This window comes from Papaver somniferum, chromosome 4 (genome assembly GCF_003573695.1).
Source record: "Papaver somniferum cultivar HN1 chromosome 4, ASM357369v1, whole genome shotgun sequence".
In the NCBI taxonomy this organism is placed as follows: Eukaryota; Viridiplantae; Streptophyta; class Magnoliopsida; order Ranunculales; family Papaveraceae; genus Papaver; species Papaver somniferum.
The window spans coordinates 65,579,629-65,601,985 of record NC_039361.1 but is presented as its reverse complement, the minus strand read 5'-3'; the positions used below and the strand labels follow the sequence as shown (position 1 = coordinate 65,601,985).

Sequence of the window (22,357 nt, the reverse complement as noted above, 5' to 3'; positions counted from 1 at the left end):
TGGAACTCAGAGGACTTAGGTCTTCCCCTTGTAGTAATATTTGGAAGCGCATTTGGAAAATCAAAGTCCCTTACAAAATTCAAGTTTTTACCTGAAAAGCTGCTAGAATTGTCATACCTGCTAGGACTTTTTGAATACTAGAATGCCTATGTATATTGTTGACTGTTCCAGATGTAATGATCCTCATGAATATTTTATGCATGCTTTAGTTCTTTGTCCTTTTGCCAGTCGTGTCTGGTTTCTTTCGTCTCTGTGTGTTAACACTCAGGCTTCTAGTAACAAGTCCTTTATGGATTGGATGATGTTTTGGCTTGTTGATGCTATTTCCAAGCTTCCCGATGAAGATCAATGTTTATTTTGTCTCTATCCTTTGGTCTTTTTGGAAAAGTAGAAAGAGCTTGGTTTTCAAAACACTAAGGAAACCCATTTAGTTGTTATGCATAGAGTTAGAGCCATGCTTTTGACTAGGAAGCTTAATCTGCACATCTCTCCCACTATAACCATTGCATATTGTGACAAATGGATGCCCCCTCTTGTTGGCTGGATAAATGTAATACTGATGTGCCTTTGATGATTTATCTAGGGACAATGGTGCTGGCTATGTGATGAGAGACTTTTAAGCAAAGCCTCCTTTTGTGCATCTATAGTTTTTGAAGTAAACTCTGCTGAAGAAGCTGAAGCCAGAGATATTTGGGCAATCTTGAAGAAAGCTATGGAGCAAAATCTTACTCACATCATCACTGAAAGTGATGCTAAGAATCTCATCGGCCAATTTTCTGCTGGTGTGTTTGATGGAGACTCTAGAACGGATGCTATCTTTAAGGATACTGATGTGTTTTCAAAGTTGTTGTAGTGATATGATTCGTTCAAGACTTGTGAAATCGGATTTTTAGATTTTTTTTGGTAAATAAAAATAGCGAACTAAATTAAAAAGATGTTGTGAAAATTATGGAGAGAATGGGGCTAGGATTCCACCATTGGTTGATATTAGTGATTTAATAAAAAAATAATTATGCAACTCAACATTCAAATTGATTCTAATAGTATTGCCTAGACATGTAGATTTCCAAAAGAATAGATGTTAATCCAAGCATAGAATATCAAAACCCTAAATCAGGCATATTATATCAAGAGAAAATACACCTAACTAATCAAAATCATATAAACAATTTTTAGTTCAATACAAAAATCATAATAGAATTGTTGTAATTAATTAATAGAAATATATCACTTTTACTGAAACAACGGCTTCCTCCATAGCCCCAAGGATTGGGTTTAGCTCATCATGATGTTGGAAACACGCTCAAAAGTTGATTTCATTGCTCAAAGTAGGTGTACAAATGATGAAATGGAGAAAATGATGAAAATCGGGTGTTTGCAGCGTTTATAATTGTTGCAAAACACTGTTACAAAGAACGATAAAAGAGAACTACTGTTGTTGTATCTCTGCGACTCTCGTGTGGCTGTCGTTGTCACTGTTGATAAACGACTGCCTCTGGTGGTCTTTTGTTCTTCGTGTTCTTGGTGAAACAGCAGAAACAGAGTTCTGAAAATCTTGATTCACGCCTCCTGAGCTTCCCTCTCGACCCCAAACTCTCTGCCCTGCTTCTTTGTGATCCTAGGAACCTATTTATACCCAGTAGCACCAAGAAATCTCGCCATAACTCAAGATAATTCTCTCTTAACTCGGCCTTGATGAAAAATATTCTGGGAATATTTTCTTCCCATTTTCACACGTCTTCTGAGTTGTATGGTATATCCAAATCTTCTCATTTAATTGAGCCAAATAATGAAGAGAATATCTTCAATTAATTCCGTGAATAATTCCTTCCCTGTTTTCGAAAATATCCAAAAATATACGATTTCCTTCCATTCAAGACACGTACAAAATCTTACTGTCATGGTAAGAAGATAATCATGTCTTAAAGACACAAATATCCCCATAATATCATGACCAGAATCTCACATAGTTGAGATTTTTTTTCCCGCCAAATATCTTTCCCGTGAAGAAGAAGATGAGTGCCCTCTATCCAGTCATGGGATGCGAATAGCAGATGCCATGAGGGGTGTCTCTGATCAGCTGCTTGGGTGAAAATATCCTTTGGGTACCCCTTATCATTTGGGCGCCCCTTATCCACAAGTGAGAGTCTGAATAACACGTTCCTTCCGGTGCTTTAGACGACTTTTCGAGCCGATTTGTCCAAAAATGTTTATTTCCAAAAATACCTAAAAACACATAAAATACCATAATAAGTACAAAAATCGAGTACCAACAATACATGAAATTAAGGACAACGTAGACACAAAAATGTGTCTATCAGATACTCGATTTTTCTCTTCCAGTTTAGTTGCTTGTTTGTTTACATTTCAGCCTCGTTTTTGTAATTCAGTTGCTCATCATGAACTTGCTCAATGGGCTAAAACCCACAATTCCTCTATGTACTGGTATGTTCCTCCAATTTGGATCTTGCCAATTGTTGAGAGGAATCATTAACCTCTTTGAACGCCGTTATTTATATAAAAAAATCAATGAATTGACAAATCATTGCAACTAAGTGCACACTTTTTTTTATAAGCAAGTGCACTCTTTTTAATTGAACTATGCACACTAACACTTTTGATGGGCGTTCTTTACATACTCTAATTTGTAATTGACTAGGGCTTAACCCGTGCCATAACGGCACGGGGAAGCAATTTAATCTGAATGTTTTATTAACCAACCAACAAAGTACATAATAATAATACAAAGGAATTAGCAAACTACTTTAACTACAGGCCAACCTCGACTGCCGTCGGAATTGAGCTGCAAGGCTCCCCGGAGAGTCTAGCTTATAGAAGTTAAATCAAAGGAATTAGCAAACATACACTTTTGTTTAGGCTAAATTTGAGTTTTGCACCTCCAAGAAATGCAAGAAGCTACCGGTTTTGCAGGCAAATAAAAGAATCAGGTACTTCTCATTTATATTAGAGAAAAAATAAAGACATTTCTTTGTTACTATTACATACTTCGACAATTCCATTCCATCAACTTCTTCAAAGTAATTAAGACAAATGGATTTACGAAGGATAAACAAATTTCGATAAAGATTAAGATTAAGCTTTCGATGCTTACACAACTACACTCATCTATGCTCAACTGCACCTCTTGAAAAGTTTAAGATTTTCCTTGAGATCAACAACTATAACCACAACAAATTTGAGTTGCATTCAAAAAATGCAAACTTAACTGCATGGTAAATCTCAAAAGAAAAAACAACAGGGGCGAGATCGTCAGTATCAAGAACATACATTCTTCATCCAAAGAGCTCAACTTTGCAAGATAACAACCCACGTTTTCCAATGCCATGTAGTACTGCTTCATTGTCAGCAGCAATCATATCTTTAAGATGATGTAAACATATTGAAGATGAGTATAGTTTTGAACTGCACCCAATTTGATAAATATTAGGGCTGCGGACAAACTAATAAAAATGGATGTAAGAGAGCAAAGCCACCTTCCATTGGCGGCCACCATTTTCGTTTAAGAATAGCCCCATAGATGACCACTTAAAATTTAAAAATCATAATTCCAGGTTCCATATGACCATCAAAAATAAAATAAAAGAAGAGTCCTTGAAAAGCTAATTTTTGGAAACATCAAAGGATTCCTTTATAAGACATAAGAGTAAACTAATTCAGAAGATTGACATAATCAAAGACCATAAAGAAAGCAATAGTGACCAACTAATATTTGGAATAAATAGACCTAAAATAAGAAAATTGGATGAGATGAACAAATCAGTTGAAAAGAATATCACACAAATAAATATAAAAAAGTAGGCATTTATCATTACAGTATAGTAAGCATTTCATCATTATGGAAACATGTGACCATTCCAATTAGTTTCCAAAGTTTAAATCAATGCTAGACATTAACATTTAAAATATGCCCACCACCACTGTTTTAAAAAAACATACACACCTGCTTATACTTACGATGTACTCATGGTCTATTGTGGTCATATCAATAATTCTATTCTCCATAGGTCTAAGCAACCTCCACCAGTCTGTTGACTTGTCTTTTTTCATGTCCTGATTGGGCTGCAGACACTGTTTTATTTTTATCCTCCCATTATCTTTTCTGGATGAAGACGCTCAGCTTATAAATGAATCACAAAGTTTTAGTATGACTGAATTGTCCACCTTATTTGTACTTCTGATGTTCCAGATAAGAAACACATTTCATTACATCTATCCTTTCATATTACACCTAGTCACTTAAACAAAGAAAAAAAATCTCATTAAAGAATGCCGCATGACAACCTCAGTGCATTGAATACGCTAATGCATTTGCACACCCATGCCTAGCTAAATAAGGTTGTCATATGGCTGTACAACAGATTAACCTCAACGAAATACATACAGCTTATACACATTAGATCTTTTCCTATTTTTTGTGATTAATTTATGGTCATAATTACGCATGCAAAGCAGAGTAGCATGAGAAGATTTTGTATTAAATCAAAGTATTAGTATTCCAAACCATCTACCACCGAGCTACGCTAAGGACAAAAGAAAGCAAAGATCCGGTGCGCAGAGGATATGTGAAGCATGAACTGTAGTAATTATTAAATGCCTAAAACACCATAATATGTCAAAAAAAATTTATGATGGCCCATGCCATAGCCAGGAAGTTGTAGCTTATGGTAATCAAAAGGTCTAGGCCATGTTATGGAAGAAGTAGCAGCAACAAAGTTCTAAACTTTGGACTGACTTCGCGGATGATTGAATCAAGCCTACTTCTAGTTTTAATGGTATAATCAATTCTCTTTATTCCTTGTATCTAGATAAAATAACAAAAAAAAAAATACAGAGGTTAGGAACGTTTACCCTTTATAGGCAAACCTTGCTTGCTCGAGTGGCTCATATTAACAATCTCCTTCCTGGTTCAGGGTTTAAGAAGCAGTCGTCATGGTAGTCCCAGTTTAAGGGTCTGGCTGTTTACTGCATCCTAATAGAATCCCATATATGGTATGTAGACAATTTAAAACCCTTCTTCCAAGACAGTATCCACCTGTACACTACAATACTTGGATTAATAGCTATTTAATAAATCAGAGGATGGGGGTATTCATTATTACAAAAAAAAGGTCACGTAGAAATCACATTTCCTACGATTACAGGGATTAAATGGGATGCAGTACTTGTGAATAATAAAATTTATGCCTATCCTCTGCATTTATAGCACATTTCTAACTTTAACTCAGCATGGGTGATTCATTGGTTGTGTAACTAATTCACCTGACAGTAATCACTACAAAAAGAGATCAGTAAAATTCTACCTTTTGTGACTCTGAGAGCGTCCACAGTGGTGCGAGCATAACTAAAGACCAAAGACTAAAAAAAAAGATCAAATTTGGGTTTAGTCCGTCCTGTGGCGTAGCGGGTGACGAGTAAATTTGGTCGCGCGTTGATATAAAGTCCGCTTCATCGTCCAGCGTAGATAAAGATTACGCCTGGCATGGGGCGTTGATAAAGATAACGCCGGGTATGGGGCGTTGATAAAGACAACGCCTGTATGGGGCGTGAACTATAGCAACGCCTGGTGTGTGGGACGGAGATTATACGTTCGCCCGGGTTCAAAAAAAAAAAAAAAAGAAATGGGGTGTTGATAAAGACAACGCCCCTTGAAAAGTTTTGTAAACTTTTCAAATTTGGGTTTATCACTATATCAACGCCCCATTCAAATTTGGTGTCAGGCGTTGATTATACCAACGCCCCATCCGGGCGGACATTATACCAACGCCCCATGCCAGGCGGACATTATACCAACGCCCTGCATCAGGCGTTAACTTTACGAACGCGCGGCTACAGGCGGACATTATACCAACGCCCGTCGGGTAGGCGGACATTATATAAACGCCCGACTATATTTGGATTTGGTCTTAATCGCCGACCAAATTTGGTCCGAGTTTTACTCTTTGATCAAATTTTGATCGATGATCCGTCCCACTACGCCAGCCCACTCGACACCAAATTTGGGTTTAGTCGTCCACTGCAGTTGCTCTGATAAACACAATAAATTTTCGAATACATTTGTGACACTGAATCGAATAATACTGCGACCAAATAAACACAATAATCAACATACCGACTGCGAAACCTAGGGTAGACTGCAGATTAAATTTGGAATGTCTGGTAGTTTAATGTTATTGGGATCTTGGAATAACAGGGAACATGAACACAATTAGCATTCTTTAGTCTCGTAAAGCAGTTTGACAAACATGAAACCCAAAAAAGTATAAAATGATTGTACAATTAGCAAAAAGGGTATATAACTTACAAAGTGCATATATTGTAGTATTTTTCCCGACAATGATTAGTTCTCGGTTGCTGTCGTATCTGCTAAGCGAATCGTTCACGTAACTCTCGTAACTATAGTTAAGAGTTTCAAATAAACTACAGTCATTTATCTTCTAAATGGAGTCCATACATTTGCAGGATTGGACTCATTAATAACAATTAAGAAGCAACTAAAAATGCTCTTGATTCTACTGATCACAACACAACAAAATGCTCTTGGCTTTTCAAATGATATCTATGAGGGTACTAACCTTTTCTGTATGATACTTCGCCCTACCGTCCAAAGAGTTTCAACACAAACCAAATTCAGTGTGGATAGACATCATGAACAAAGTAAAATTTACTGAAGTACATAAGAATCATATATTAATCATCTATTGTATCTTAAAAGGAGACCAAAGTTATGTTCCTTTCCCAACGCTTTTCTTCCGATTAGTAGCTTGAACCTAATAAACAACCCACCCTCTATCTTCTTAAGATTCAATCTAACAATCCATATAGTCAAAGATTCAACAAATGACAAAAAAACGAAACATATAAAGTAGAAAATTTATACCTGAACAACACCATCTTGGTCAAAAAGATTAGCTAATCTCTCCCTATCAATATCATAAGCTAAATTCCCAACATAGAGTTTAGCATCTTCAGAAGACTCTTTATAAGTTTATTCACTACTTTTCCCCTCCACAATCCCCCCAATCTCCACCAGGAAAGTCAATTTCATCACCATCTTCTTCAATTACTTGAGCAAAATCTAAAGCAACAAAATAAAGAAACCTAGTTTTATAGACCATTTCTGAAACCTGTAATTTCTTGGAAACATGGAGAGATTATTATGTTATTATTAATTTCAATCCCAAATCCTCCAATCCAAACATGAACCATCGAATCCCTCAACTGTAATTAAAACCCAAAACCACCAGTTCCTCATCGTTTTCTGTCCAAAACCACCAGTTCCTGATCGAAAAATATTATTATTTTTTATCTCTCATGGTTTGTTCCGGCGATTTTTCCCGGCGACTGAAAACCGGTTTTGATCCCCAGGACTACCATGTTCGTTTTAGATTTTGCTTGGGTTTTTGATTCCATATTGTTCTGTCTTTTCGATTCATTCTTTTTCGATCGTTTTTTTCCCTTGTTTTCCCTGCGTTTTTGTTTTGGTTTTTAGGGTTTCGTTTACTTTTCTTTTAGGGTTTCTTTTTACGCTTCCAGTATGGCGATTCTCACCAGAGCTTCTTCTCATAATCGTTCGTCAGAATCATCGTCTCTTGAGGCTTCTGCATCTACCGACACGGTCTCATCTGATGAGCTTTCCTACCATTGTTTGTTCAAGACTTTCCACAATTGTCGTGACTGTGTTAATGGAAGAGGATACGCTAAGGTTTCTTTCTTGAAACACCTTCAGGACATGCATCTATCATCAACCGAAAAGATGGATTTTTGCAGAGAGTTGATCGCCACTGACTTGAACGTTTATCTCGCATGGGAGAAGCTTCTCTGCAGCCTTCACATGTGGCTGTGTTGTAGATGCATGCATCTTCATGCTTGGTCGATGCCATGTAGAGTTAGACAAGGCGTTGTTCATGGTGAGGTTGTTGCCGAACCACTCAATGGAGATGGAGCAGATTTTCTTCTACACGGTTTAGATAAACCAGGCGGAGCTGCTAGCCTAACTCCATCCAGTGTTTCGGTTTGTGATGTCTCTACGGACGTTGTTGAAGCTTCCTTGACTATCGATACTTGGGTTCTTCTTTCCACGGACTTACTGAATACCATCTTCTAACGGCAGTTCACCACTGTGAAATATATTCCACACCAATGTCGGCTTGGATTCTCCAGGGAACTGAAGTATTGTCTCGATAGAGTTATCGCAATCCCAGGTAACATTTCCATGTGGTTACAACTTCTACTTCTTCCTATCTGCACGTTAACTCTGTTTAGACCAAAGAGTTCCGCTGAGGCAAAGTCGGGCAGCCGTAAGAAGCTGCAAATCGCAGCAATCAACCAGTCCATCTCGGTGTGGAAAGAGCCTAACGGCTGCTCTATTCTGGCGTCGAAACTATTGTAGCAACCTATTCGGATGGGTATTGTGAAGGAAGACTCAAAAAAACAAGGCGCTGCCAATATTTTGGCTTGCCAAAAGAAATTTAGTTGTGTCCATTACTCGGCTGCAATACGAGTACTTTCTTCATCAGGGGTAGCTTCGCGCAATGAGAATACTTATCTGGATTTGCAAGATAAACATCCATCGGCTCCTCCCCTCGTTGTTCCTTCGGATGTTGTGACAGTTGACCCAATTACGGTGGATTCACGGGCTGTCTTGGGAGCTATAAAGAGCTTCCTAAAGGGTACTTCTTGTGGGCGAGACGGCTTACGAGCGCAACATTTGGTTGATGTTATGAGTGGTGCTGCAGCTGCAGTGGCAGATAATTTACTCGCTTCGATTACTGGGGTAGTCAATCTTTGGTTGGCCGGTAAATGCCCCAATAACTTAGGCGAGTTCATTGCCAGTACGCCTTTGACTCCATTACTTAAACCAGGGGGTGGTATTAGGCCAATTGCGGTTGGTACGGCTTGGCGAAGGCTGGTTTCCAAAGTTGCTGCTTTTTCAGTCGGAAAAGATATGACCTCTTATTTAGGAGACTATCAATTTGGAGTTGGTGTGCCTGTCGGTGGGGAGAGTATTTTACGTGTTGTTAATAGCTTACTAGAGTTGAAAGGTCACTCAGATAAAATGGCAATGTTGCTTATTGACTTTTCCAATACTTTCAACATGGTGAGCAGATCTCATCTCATCAAAGAGGTTCTTCTTCATTTTCCAGGTATTTCTCGCTGGGTAGAGTTTTGCTATTTGCAACCCGCTAAACTCTATTACGACCAATATATATTGTCATCTGCTTTCGGGGTTCAGCAAGGGGACCCCCTTGGTCCCTTGCTGTTTGCATTGACTCTTCATCCTCTAGTGAAGACTATTGCTTCTCGTTGCACACTTGATTTGCATGCTTGGTACCTTGATGATGGTACCATTATTGAGGATACTATGGAAGTAGCCAAGGCCTTGAGTATAATAGAAGTTGAAGGACCTAGTAGAGGGTTACATCTTAACGTTCGAAAAACCGAAGTCTTTTGGCCATCTATTGATCCCAGAAGTACATTAGACGGTGTTTTACCCCCTGACATTGGTAGTCCCTCTAATGGTGTTAAGCTTTTCGGCGGACCTGTAAGTTTGGATTCGAACTTCATTAGTGATATGATGTTGACCAGGATGAATAAAACTGTTCAACTGATGGATGCAATCAAAAAAATCAAGGACCCTCAGAGTGAGATGCTATTACTTCGTAATTGCACTGGTGTGTCTCGTCAATATTTTGCAATGCGTACTACCAATCCAGCAGCCTTGCAATCAGCCACTGATCTTTTTGACGATCATCTACTTAAGTATTTGATACTCTTAATCACTGGAGATGGTGCGGTTTTTGGTCCTCTACATCAGCGATTAGCTACTTTGCCTATCAAGGATGGTGTCCTTGGCATCTATACCATGGAGGACACCTGTACTTACTGTTTCCTTGCCTCTCAGGATCAGACCGCTTCAGTTCAGAAGACAATTATGGGTAGTTTATTCTCAACAAACAAAGGCTTTGCTTATCAGTTGGCTCTTCAGGACTTTATCCAGGTATGTGGATTACCTCCTTCTTACTGTGTCGATGATACTGCCCCCCTTCCATGCATTCCCTGGCAGCCACTTATTTTGATGCAATTAAGAAACAAATCCCAGACCAATTTTCCATGTCTGCAAGAGATTCTGTTTTATGGCAGTGTAACCGTATCAAGCATGCTCAGGATTATTTATTAGCTGTACCAATCAGTGGGCTTAATCAGTGTATCGGGCCTAGACAGTTTCGAGCAGTGCTTTGTTATCGTCTCGGTGTCCCTTTGTTTGTTGAGAATGGCCTATGCACTAGTTGCAACAAATCTATGGACATCTTTGGAGCCCATGCGCTTCATTGTGCTAAAGATGTTGGAAGTAAGTTTCGACATGATCTTGTCCGTGATATTGTTGTCGATATTTGTTACAAGGCTACTGTACCTGCCCGCAAGGAAGTTTCTCTTGGTATTCTTTCCGATGAGGATAAAGACTTGAGGTCTGCCGATATTCTTGTTCTCAACTGGGAAAAAGGGCAAGATGTTTGCATGGATGTTACTGGTGTCTCGCCCTTTACTGGTGATGGTGTACGTTCTTTTGTCCCAGGGAAAGCCATTTCTAAGGCGGTTTCAAGAAAGCGTGCTAAATATTTGGACAAGTGCACTTCACTTGGTTACGGTCTGGGGGTCTTGGCTTTCTCTACTTTGGGTGAGCTTGGTGAAGATACTTTATGTTTTTTTAAGCGTCTGAAGAACTGTCTTGCTAATAATGACGCTAATAGCGGTTTTGATAGTTTTATTTTTCATAGATTAGGCATTGCTATCCAAAGGGGTTGGTGCCCAGCTTGTTGCTAGGTTGCCAACCAATAGCTTTGTATGATTTCCTCTATCAGTCCATTAATTTCTTTTTTTTTTTTTTTAGTAATATGCAATACATTAAAAGGACTATTTGAGCCTTACATCACGGGGGAAGGCTCTCCCCACACTATCTGCCCACAAAACACTCGTCAAAAAAGGAGGCGGGACTGAAACCCAAGTTCCATTACAAGCTTCATTGGAAGCTTTCTTTGCCAAACAATCAGCTACACAGTTACATTCACGATAGTTATGTAAAAAGTATATTACATCAAAAAAAACCACAAAAAAAAAAAACTGTATGTCCTGAATCAGATTTGCAAAATACCAACGGACAGGACACTCCCGTTTGCACAGTTGAGTAATGTACGTCGAATCACTCTCAACTATTATCTTGTTAATACCCAATGAGATAGCTAATTGGATGCCTTTACACACAGCCCATAGTTCGGCCATGTTGTTGTTATTCCTGTAAATGTAAGTGGAGAAAGCAGCGCGGAACTCACCTTTATCACCACGTATGATGCCTCCAGCTCCCGCAAAACCATTTCCATTATAAGCACCATCAACATTAAGCTTAGCAAAGCCACCAGGGGGACAGGACCATGGACAACATATAGTGGAAGTAGGCTGATGAGATTTAATAGGATGAGCACCAATGAATTCCAAAGCCCTCGTAACAGCATTCGTGATAATCGGATTTAGAGGTGTAAAACGTGCCGGCCCGGCACAGCCCAGCCCACGAAGTCACGTGCTTAGCGTGCTACGTGTTGTGCTGGGCTGTGCCAACAATTTAAACGTGTTTGGCTGGGCTGTGCTTTATTAGTCAAAAGCTCGGCACAGCACAGCCCACGGGCACAACACGTTTATTCGCGTGATGTGCCGTGTTGTGCTGTGCCGGCACACGTGCTATGCGCAATATACCAAAACAATTATATATATTAAGATAAAAAAAAACATAAGGAACGCACAAGTCTGATTGGTGAACCGCTAGTCCAGCTTACAAGTTAAGGAACTGGGTATACCCTATTAAGTAAACAGAAAAAGAAAAAAAAACAAAGCAAATATTCAGCAGAGAACAAGCTCCTCACATCCGAAATATGCTATTAAAGGCTTCATCTTGTTTGAAGAACACCATATCTGGAAGACCAAACGGGAACATAATATGTTTAGATGAAACCAAAACAAAAATGCAAATTAAACATTTTAACAAACACTTCATGTTCGCATTCTAAAATCAAAATCACAAACACTTCATCACCAAAAAATGCATGAAATCTCTTGAAACATCACAGATCTAAACAATAAAAAGTTCAATTAAGTAACTTACCAAACGAGAACACGAAAGACTAACTTAAGAACAACAAAATATACCTTGAGCTTCAAATTGCTGAAAAAATCCCACCGAAACCAAATCGTGTCAAGAAAATATAAACAGATTAATTAGACGGAATGAAAATAGAAAGAAAGAGTGCTATCAGAGATTAAATTAGCTACGTGTTGTTACTTCCTACTGAAACTAGCTACGTGGTTTGCTTTTAGGTACTGGACCGTTAAATAATAATGGGATTGACTAATAGGCCGTGTTTCACGTGCTTTATGCGTGCTTTACACATGCTGTGCTTTGAACCGTGTTGTGCCGTGCTGTGCTGTGCTTTTAACTGTGTTGTGTTGTGCCGCGTGCTTACACGTGCCGCGTGATGTGCTGCGCTGATGTGCCTATTTGTCGGACACAACACAGCACATTAAGCTAACGTGATGTGCCCGTGCTGTGCCGGTCACGTGTTGTGCCGTACTGTGCTCAAATTTTAACGTGCTGTGCTGTTCCATAAACGTGCTAGCCCGGCCCAATTTACACCTCTAATCGAATCAGTAGATAAAGGAGACTGTCTGAACACACAAGCATTCCTATGCCACCAAATACTCCACAGTAAGGACTAGGGGTGCACATACCCTACCCATACCCGCCAATCCTACCCTACCCGCTAGCTTTTTAACCGTATCCTACCCTATCCACTATTTGGCGGGTAGGGTGGCGGGTAAAAAATTTCTTAACCGCCGCTAGATGGGTAGGGTGGCGGGTAAAGCTCGAAATTATCCTACCCTACCCGCCTACCCGCATGTTTATATTATTGATCTCTGCCGTTGGTTCTCGTTTAATCTCTGCCGTTGATCTTTCAACTATTGATCTCTGTCGTTGCTTTATATTTTCCTACAACACTAAAAAATAAAAAACTAAAAACTGGATTCAGTTTTCGTTTTATCTCTGCAGAGAAACTCCCAGAACTGAATTCATTGCTAAGAAAAAAATCTAGAGAAGAGAAGATCATGAAAAGAAAAACCCTATTCTTGTGAATCCACAACGCAAAAGAAGAACTGGCCAGGGGAGTTTTTGAGAACGGAAGAAACATAAAACCAGTACCTCTGATTTACCAGTACCTCTCACATCTCGTTTAGAACTTCAAATCTGTTAACAGATCTCGTTTAGAACCTTTTAATAGGTTGATTCAAGGTAAGATCTAACTTCAAAGTTCATTTTGTTTCATTTTTTTTTTTTGTGTTAAATTGATTGAAAAATCATAAGGTTTCATGCATGTTGCTGGATATGAGGAATCTGAGTTTGGAAAGCTAATGAAGGGTTTAGAGAGTGGTTCTTCCTCCTAATTTGAAATCCAAACTAATTTTCAGGTGAAAATTTGAATAATTTTTTTAATAATTTGAATGGGTTTTTCTTTTATATGTTGTATTGCTTGGTGATTTTATTTGTATTTGAAGAAATTAGTTGAAATCAGTTGAGTAATATGATTGCCATCGTGAAAAATTGACATGCATGTTAACTGATTGATGAAATTTCTCATAGAAATTTAGTTTGTTCCTCATGAATGACGAGTTTCAATGCGATTCTGTTAGGAGATGGGAAAAGGCAATTGAATGGGATTTAAAATCTGTGGTCATATGTAAACTGATTGATAAATTGTCTCTTCATGATTTCTATCTAAAACCCATGTCTTTAAATGTTTAGATTATCAATATTTCAAACAATTTCAGTGAGATTTTGATTATGTGACACCCATGTCTTTAAAGGTTTATCTAAAGCAATTGAATTAGCTTTAGATTCTGCTCACAGCAATAGTAGTATTAATGAAAATCATTGGTTTGATTGAACATTAGCATCATGTCAGGTGAGTGAGTACATTTAAGACCTTTGCTAGGTGGGTGAGAAAAGGAGAGATTTGTTTTGTAGTTTAAATAGACAGTTGACACTGGAGTCCAGTATATATGTTTTCTCGCAAATAACTTGTCTCCACAATGCTTGTATGTCTGCAGAATATCTCGAATGCCACTTTCCCAATAAAGATCTATACATGAGTCTCAAATTCCTTATTCCAAGTCAATACAACGCAGAATAGCACTATCATCGATACCAATAGAACCCTCTAATTCTCCAAGGGTATCTTAACCAACAGACGGATATAACTACTGTCTAATTCTAGATTTCAGTGTTGTTCTCTAGATTTCAGTGCTGTTATTAGGACCCTTTGAAGCCTGTTAACTTTTTTTGCTTTCTATTCATATCACTTGTTCTTTCTAGTGAGGAAGCATGGTTGAGATTACAGAATTGATGTCAACGAGACCTCCTATTCCCTCTCAAGATGCATCTCAATCCGTGCAACAAAGGGTCAGGGTTGTTATATCTCCGCCACCTCCACCTCCACCATCTTCTCAACCTGAGGTCAGGGAAAGTATGAAGCGGAACAAAACATCTTCGGTGTGGGAGCATTTCCAAAAGAGTGTTGATGAAGCTGGTATTAAATGGGGGAAATGTAACTACTGTGAAGGTGGTAAATATAGGGCTGGTGGTAAGAAGTATGGCACATCAAATTTGAACTGGCATTTGACCAAGTGTCGGAAGTATTTGGAGTCACTAGAAGCTGCGCAGTTGGACTCTCTCGGTCAGCCTAGCAATCTGGGAGATCAGCAGCAAACAGTTGGGGTTACGTTCTGTCAAGATGGATGTAGGAGAGCCTTGATAAAGTTCATTATCACAGATGAACAGTCTTTCCGAATGGTTGAAGGAGAAGGATTCATATCATTTTGTAGATATCTTGAGCCGAGGTTCAAAATTCCATCGCGGATGACCGTCTATCGTGATATCTTTGGACAGTTTTTGAGTGAAAAAGCCAATTTGGTGAACTATTTCAAGTCGAACAAGGTTAGAGTTTGTCTCACAACCGATACATGGACATCCATTCAGAACTACAACTACATGGTAGTTACTGCCCACTTCATCGATGACCACTGGAAGTTACACAAAAGAATAATATGTTTCTGTCAAATTACTAGTCATGGAGGTGAGCATATTGGAAGAGCATTGGAGAAATGTTTGATAGAGTGGGGTCTTGAGAGAGTGTTCACCACCACGCTCGATAATGCATCTGCAAATAAAAAAGCAATTGAATATGTCCAAGAGAAAGTTGTAAGTTGGGGATCGTCGATTGTAGGAGGTAAACATTTACATGTAAGGTGTGCTGCCCACGTATTAGCTTTAGTTGTTAAGGATGGGTTGAAGAAATATCATACTTCAGTGAGCAGAATCAGGTCGGTGGTTAAATACGTCACGGCCTCTCCTACTAGAATGAAGAAATTCTTAGATGCCTTATTTCTTGAAAGAATGGAATACAAAAAGGGATTAGTGTTAGACGTGAAAACAAGATGGAACTCCATTTACTTGATGTTGGATGCAGCAGAAAAATACGAAAAAGTCTTTATAAGGCTAGGACGATCTGATAAATCATTTCGTGAGAGGTTTATTTTCGATATTCCCGATGAATCAGTAATGGGTGTTAATGTTGATGATATTGACAGTACTGAGTTTCTTGATGAAATAGAATCCAGTTCTTCTGATTCTGATGCTGATGAAGTTCCCTTATCTGGTCGAAGGAAAGCCAAGAAGAAAAAGCCTCGCGTGCATGCTCCTGAAAAGTATGACTGGGCTAATGCTCGAGTCCTAGTTCAGTTTCTACAGGTATTTTAAATTTCATTCTCTTTAACTATCAGCATGATTATAAAACACAAAGTTAGTAATCTCTAAATTATATTCAGTTTGCTCTTTAGTTCGATATTGAAGCAGCTCTGAATCATAACTACCATGCTGCAGTCATTACCATCCTGCAAATGTCATTCTATCCATAACTTTTGCTTTTACTCTCTGAAAAATGTCCCTTCTGTCTTGCTCTATTCAAGGAGGTGGAGATGATACACTTGAAGAAGGTTGATAATTACTCTGTCTTGTATTACCTTGCTTTGTAATACACTAATACTCGTCTTTGTACTACTGTGCATTGAATTACTTTCTTTTGTGAGGCTCTGCTTTGTTACGTTTTCTTTTGCACTGCTCTCTTTTGTATTGCTTTCTTTTTTATGAAATTCCATTGTTATTTCTGTTGTGTTTTGGCCATTGGAATCTCTTGAGCATTTCTTATGTATGTAAAACTAAGACAGAAAAACAGGGGATATGCATCCTTTAGTCCTTTTACAACAGCTGAGTTATTAGGACATTGATCAATCTTGTCTAGCCTTCCTTGAGCAAATTGGCGTCCAATTCCTTGGTTGAATCTTCCTGCATTTTCATATAGTAAGTTGGATCAGGTACATTATCATTTGCTTTCTGAAATTGCACAAACCACTTGACAAGGAAATTATAGTTTCCATCCCTCTGTGTTGGTGTCATGATAGTAAGTGTGTTGGAAACTGAGAATATTAAAAAATAATTGCATATTCAGGGTATTTGTAGTTTAAACTAAGAATATTTTCTAAGAATATTAAAACTGTTTCTACAGGTATTTTTTGAAGCCACTGTGGAGTTTTCTGGTTCTACGTATGTCACTTCGCATACATTTTTGGGGGAAATTTGTGATGTACGTGGAGAGTTAAATGAATGGCAAAAATCTCATCATGATCCTCATTTAAGCCATATGGGTGAGAAGATGTTACTTAAATACAATAAGTATTGGGGTGAGCATAAGAACATGAATCCTTTATTGTTTATTGTTGTGCTTCTTGACCCAAGAGAAAAAGAACGTGGCCTGCAAGTAATACTAGAAGACCTGATTGTGCATGATAATCCTTGGATGAAACAAAGATTGGTAAGCAATTGGTTAGATGTAGTGAAAGAGTATTTTAATGAATTATTCACAGCTTATAAGGCAGAATATATAGGTGTAGGAAGTGTGTTAGCCTCGTCAGAGTCCGTAGGTGATACTGGTGGTAGTCCTAGTCAAGAGAGTTGTAGTTCTAGTTCTACGTCACATATAAGCTACCAGTAACTTTATACATAGTAGTCTAAATAAATACCTAAAGATATATACATTCATTATTCAAGATCGTTGTTGACATGTTGTTGGATTGGCATTCTATAGATATGGATACATCTGACTGAGTATGCAGATCCAAATCCCAGTGACTACCACCACCACTACTTCTTCACTGCCTTTTGCTCTTCTCCTACATTCTTTTTGGCCGTCTGTTTTATGGAGTTGTCTTTATATATCTCTATAGTGTCACACTTTGAATTGATTAATCAAAAACCATTATGGCCATTCAACTAGTAATCTAAAACTCTTTTTGTTTCTCTCTTTACTCAACTTGTTGTGATATTACTTGTATGCAGATTTATTTGGTGATCTTAGTACTTATTCCATCATCGTAGATGATGATTGAAGAAGAAGGTCAATATGAAGAGCTGCAATGCTTGTTAGTTGTTGGCTAAGAAAGCTAAAGTTGTGGAATTTGTGGTCGCGTTGGTGATGCTGGAGGTAGGGGTGGTAGTGTCACTGGAGGTCGTGGTCGTGGTGGTGAAACTGGAGGTTGTGGTCGGGGTGGTGGAAATGTTGGCGGTCGTGTTGGTGGTGTAACTGGAGGTCGTGGTGGTGGTGTAACTGGAGGTCTTGGAGGCGGTGAAACTGGAGATCGTGGTGGTGGTGGTGGTATTTGTGTTCGGGGAAGAGGAAGAGGAACACCAACAGCAGCACCCATATCTTCGACTCCTTCTCCTCCTTCAATTTCTGAAGTTTGTTCATCTTCTGGATCACCAAACGTGGATTGACTTGCTGGTCGTGGTGTAACTGGAGATCATGGTGCTGGTGGTGGTGTAGCTGGAGGTCATGGAGGTGGTGGTGTTTGGGGTAGAGGTACAACACCAGCATCACCCGTTTATTCGACTCCTCCTCCTTCAATTTCTGAAGTAGGTTCATCTTCTGGATCACCAAACGTAGATTTACTTGCTCAAGAAGTGCAGAAAACTCTTAACTGTACAACAAGAACCAACAGTTTCTCTTGTTAGTTTAGTTCATGTAATTCACTTTCATCATCTCAGACATATCCCATTCTGTTGTACTTGATGATGTATTTGTTCCTGCAGGAAAAAAAAACGGTTATACCCGCCACCCTACCCTACCCGACCCTCCAGAGAATGGGTTGGGTAGGATCTTACCCGTTTAATGGCGGGTAGGGTGGCGGGTGAAATTTTTCTTAACCGCCAATAAACGGGTAGGGTGGCGGGTATAGGCCATATCCTATCCACCCTACCCGTTGTGCATCCTTAGTAAAGACCAGGGGTTAACCATTCTACCGGGATATTTGCTTGTTGGGAATAAAGAAACTCTATGAGCCAACCAAATCCCACAACATGACGAGGTACCCGAACACTCCATCTGGTCTCAATTTCTTCCCATAGAGGTTGGATGAGAGGACAGGAAATAAATAAATGAGTAATAGACTCAACACTAGTATGACACAAAGGACAACCCAGATTAATCTGGAGCCCTCTTCGACTAAGGTTTTCTCGAACAAGCAATTTTTGATGAGCAAATTGGCAAAGAAAATGCTTAATATTAGATGTTGACGAAGAAATGTGGAGGAGAAATGGACACGTATCCGAGCAAATAACAGCAAATAAGAACGCCACTTTCACACCCTATTGCTCCACCGCTTGATACCCGGCCCACTTTGGTCCATCATCCCTACTGTATTGCAGTAAGAAATGACATCCAAGTTAATTCCAACGGTGTCGTGTTGCTTTTGGTGTTTTCGCCGCAGATGGCATTAAAGCTCGTCATTTAGCTGTTTATTTTCGGACCATGGAATTGGTTTGTACGTTTTACAAAAGCACTAAAGTAGTGTTATTAGTCGAAATATCGAGTCTCAGCTAATATAAATATGGGTATAAAATATAGCATCCGCGTGCTTATCAATAGGAGATAGAATAGATAGATTTTTGAGTGATGGATAAGTTCAAGTCTCCACATACCTTTTAGTCGATGAAGATCCACCAGTTCCTTGAGTAGTTCTTCGTCTTTGCATGATGAACGCCGTGGAGTCTAGATCTCAACTACACTTTGTATCCTAATCCGAGACTTAGCTGTAAGTAGACTAGAAATCAAGACTTATAGTTTTGGCAACTAAAATTGACAAACAAGCTTGAGATAGCAACGCTTGCGAGTTCGACCGAGCAGTGCTCTAACAATCTCCCCCTTTGTCAATTTTAGTGACAAAACTATCAATACATATGGAATACAAAATAAATAAACTTTGCAGCTTCTCTTCCACATGCATGATCTCCTTGGTTCTTCAGTATTACTCGAAATCTTCGTCTCTTCCAAGTACTCCAATGATTCCAAAGATATTCAATGCAGCATCATTGTTTTTGAAGATCCGTAGCCATAACAATGAGAAACCAAAAGCTCCCAATCATTGTTATACAGTGTCATATTATTATTACACATCATCAAAGTTAAATTGCATCGCAACTTCTACAACATTACTATGGTGATATTTATCACTCCCCCTTAGTCAATACTTCATCTTACATGAAAACCACTCCCCCTTACATAATGATTCGAAAAGCATATGTATTTGTAGTGTGAACTACACATTAATTCTCCCCTTTTTGTAAATAAAATTGGCAAAGGTACGAAAACTAGTGGGATCCTAATGAAATTTCCGTAGAAACACTTCATGACTAAAAGAAAGCACATATCAACTTTTTAGATGCAATCATATAGCCGCAACTTGATGCATTCATCAAGGAGTTTATAAAGATACAATATAACCCCTATAATATTCCACAACCCGCACTCCCCATAAAGATTTGGCAATTAAGCACAAGTTCAATTAAGAACTCTCCCCCATAAAATGTCATTCCCGAAAGAACAACAAGAAGCGACCTTACTTTTGCAAGAAAAGAATGATTTCTTTGGACAACAACAAATCACATAAGAATATGAATTTGTATCCAAAAACTCAACTAAATTAACCGCAAGATAACCCATGATTAATTCAATCGGAAATACTCAACATAATAGAAATTAGGAAGCCACACAATATATATATAAAAAATATGGATCAGGGAAGATCAATACTGCGGAATAAACAAAGATTCATTCTATCTTTCATCATTATTTGCACAATGACATACAATAGAATTAATCTTTGTAAACAAAATCTCACCCTTTCGTCCATCAATATTTGCATAATGACATGAAAGGATTAACTTATGTTTGTCAAAAGTTCATTCAATCTTTTATTAATACTTGCATATCGACATATGAAAGACATAACTTTTGACCACGTATGGGACAATCATAGTTCACGGACGCAAACACACATATCCCATAACAAATTTAAATATATAAAACCATAAAGATTAATACTGCAAAATCATCTTCCAAGCAAACTTTAGAATTTAAATAAATAAATCTAAAACATTGAAGATGGAAGAACGTTGGACATAGCTTCGTGTAATCAAAATAATGGCTATTCCAAACTCTAGTTATTCTTCTTAAAAACACAAGAATAAAATTCTCATAAGAAGTTTTCCTAGACATTGTAGAGATTTCTCAGAGCATCTACCGAGAATTCCTTCCCATTATTGAAAAAACCATTGATTATGGGATCGTTCAATTCCTCTAAATCTTCATAAATATCAGCCAACTCATTAAGTTCTCTTTTTAGCTCAGCAAGGTGTTCTTTGTTAGAGACAACATTTGCTCTTAGTGAGTTATCTTTTCTAAAGACGAAACAATTTGAGATTTTAAATCATTTCTTTTAGTGATGAAGTCTTTCACCATACCTCTAAAGTCCTTATCAAAGTGACAAACTGACAAGAGGCAGTTAGAGGACGAACCTTCTCCATCTTTTGTAGATCTCTCTTTTTTCTTCCTTGAGGAAGTGATTCCTTCACATAGATACACATTAACTGCTTCGAATGCATCCCTTTTTGTGGTACCTCTAGTTACGAGAGTCATGAAACTGTATCTTTCAAGGGGAAAAGAGAAGAAGGACTTGATCACAAATGATTATAAATAGACTTATGGCCATCAAAACCCTAGAATAACTTTGAAAAAGTCTTTCATGGTTTATTATCCATTATCTAAATTATTAGGAGAATATTTTCTTAACAAAAAATAAGAAAGAATATACAAATACAAGGACTTTAGCCATTTTTGATGCAAGCCTCATTTTCTCAAGCTAAAGATGAGGATGCGGACGTCACTGGTATTAGACAGTGACGGAGTGAGCCGAATGCTCACATCTTACCAACTAGTGGCTTATAAAGGTTTGTTGAACAAACAAATTTCTTATCTCGTCTGAATCTGGAGTTTTTATAATTTTTTTATGAAAACCTTGTTGATCATCCAATGCCAGATTCATCCTCTGCATGTTCTCCTGAAGTTTGGCAATTCTTTCGTTGTTCATCTTGAATCTCCAACACATACTTTGAACATGATTTGCATTTCCACAAAACGAAAAATCAATAAAGATTTTTTGTTCTGTTGAATTTCTTTTTGTTTATCACAACACTCAACGTACACTATTCCAGCATTAGTTGGAACAAGAGAGTTGTTTGTGTTTACAGTTTTGCTTTTAAACCCCAAACCGTTTGTGTTTCCAAAGCACTTCTGACCGAATAACATTGCTGAGATTTTTTCACAACTTCCGGATAACCTTTGCAGGTCATTCTTAAGATTATTAATCTCTTTTTCCTTTAGAGACACGGTTCTGGTGAACTCATCATTAAGAAAATATATCTCAAGATTTTTCACTTGGAGCGATGATTCAAGTTTCTTCAAAGAAGCCTTTAGTTAAAGATTTTCTTGGTGAATCTCTCTACTTTTATTCAAGAATTCAAAAATCTTCGTGTCATACTCAAGCTCTGAATCAGAAATTGAGTCGGTGGAGGTTTCTGCTGCAAGAGCTGAAAGTTCATTGCACACATCAGACACATCCAAGACGTTGATACCCAGGAAAGATTTTTCTTGTATTGAATCATCTGAAGCATTAACTAGAGAGAGACGTTTAGCACATCTTTTACTTATTTTTACAAAATCCTTGATCTTTTCGGTTATCAGTGATTTATCAAAAAAAACATGATTGGAACAACATTCGTCATCCCAAGACAAGTTAGAAGATTCACTTGCGTTGGTCACAACATTGAACGCAGATGTGCTGACTGTGT

At 38.2% G+C, this 22,357-nt stretch overlaps 1 pseudogene; it reads right to left on the bottom strand.

Moving 5' to 3' along the window:
* The window catches only part of LOC113272637, a 235,065-nt pseudogene that overhangs the window by 190,490 nt on the left and 22,218 nt on the right, over positions 1-22,357 (bottom strand).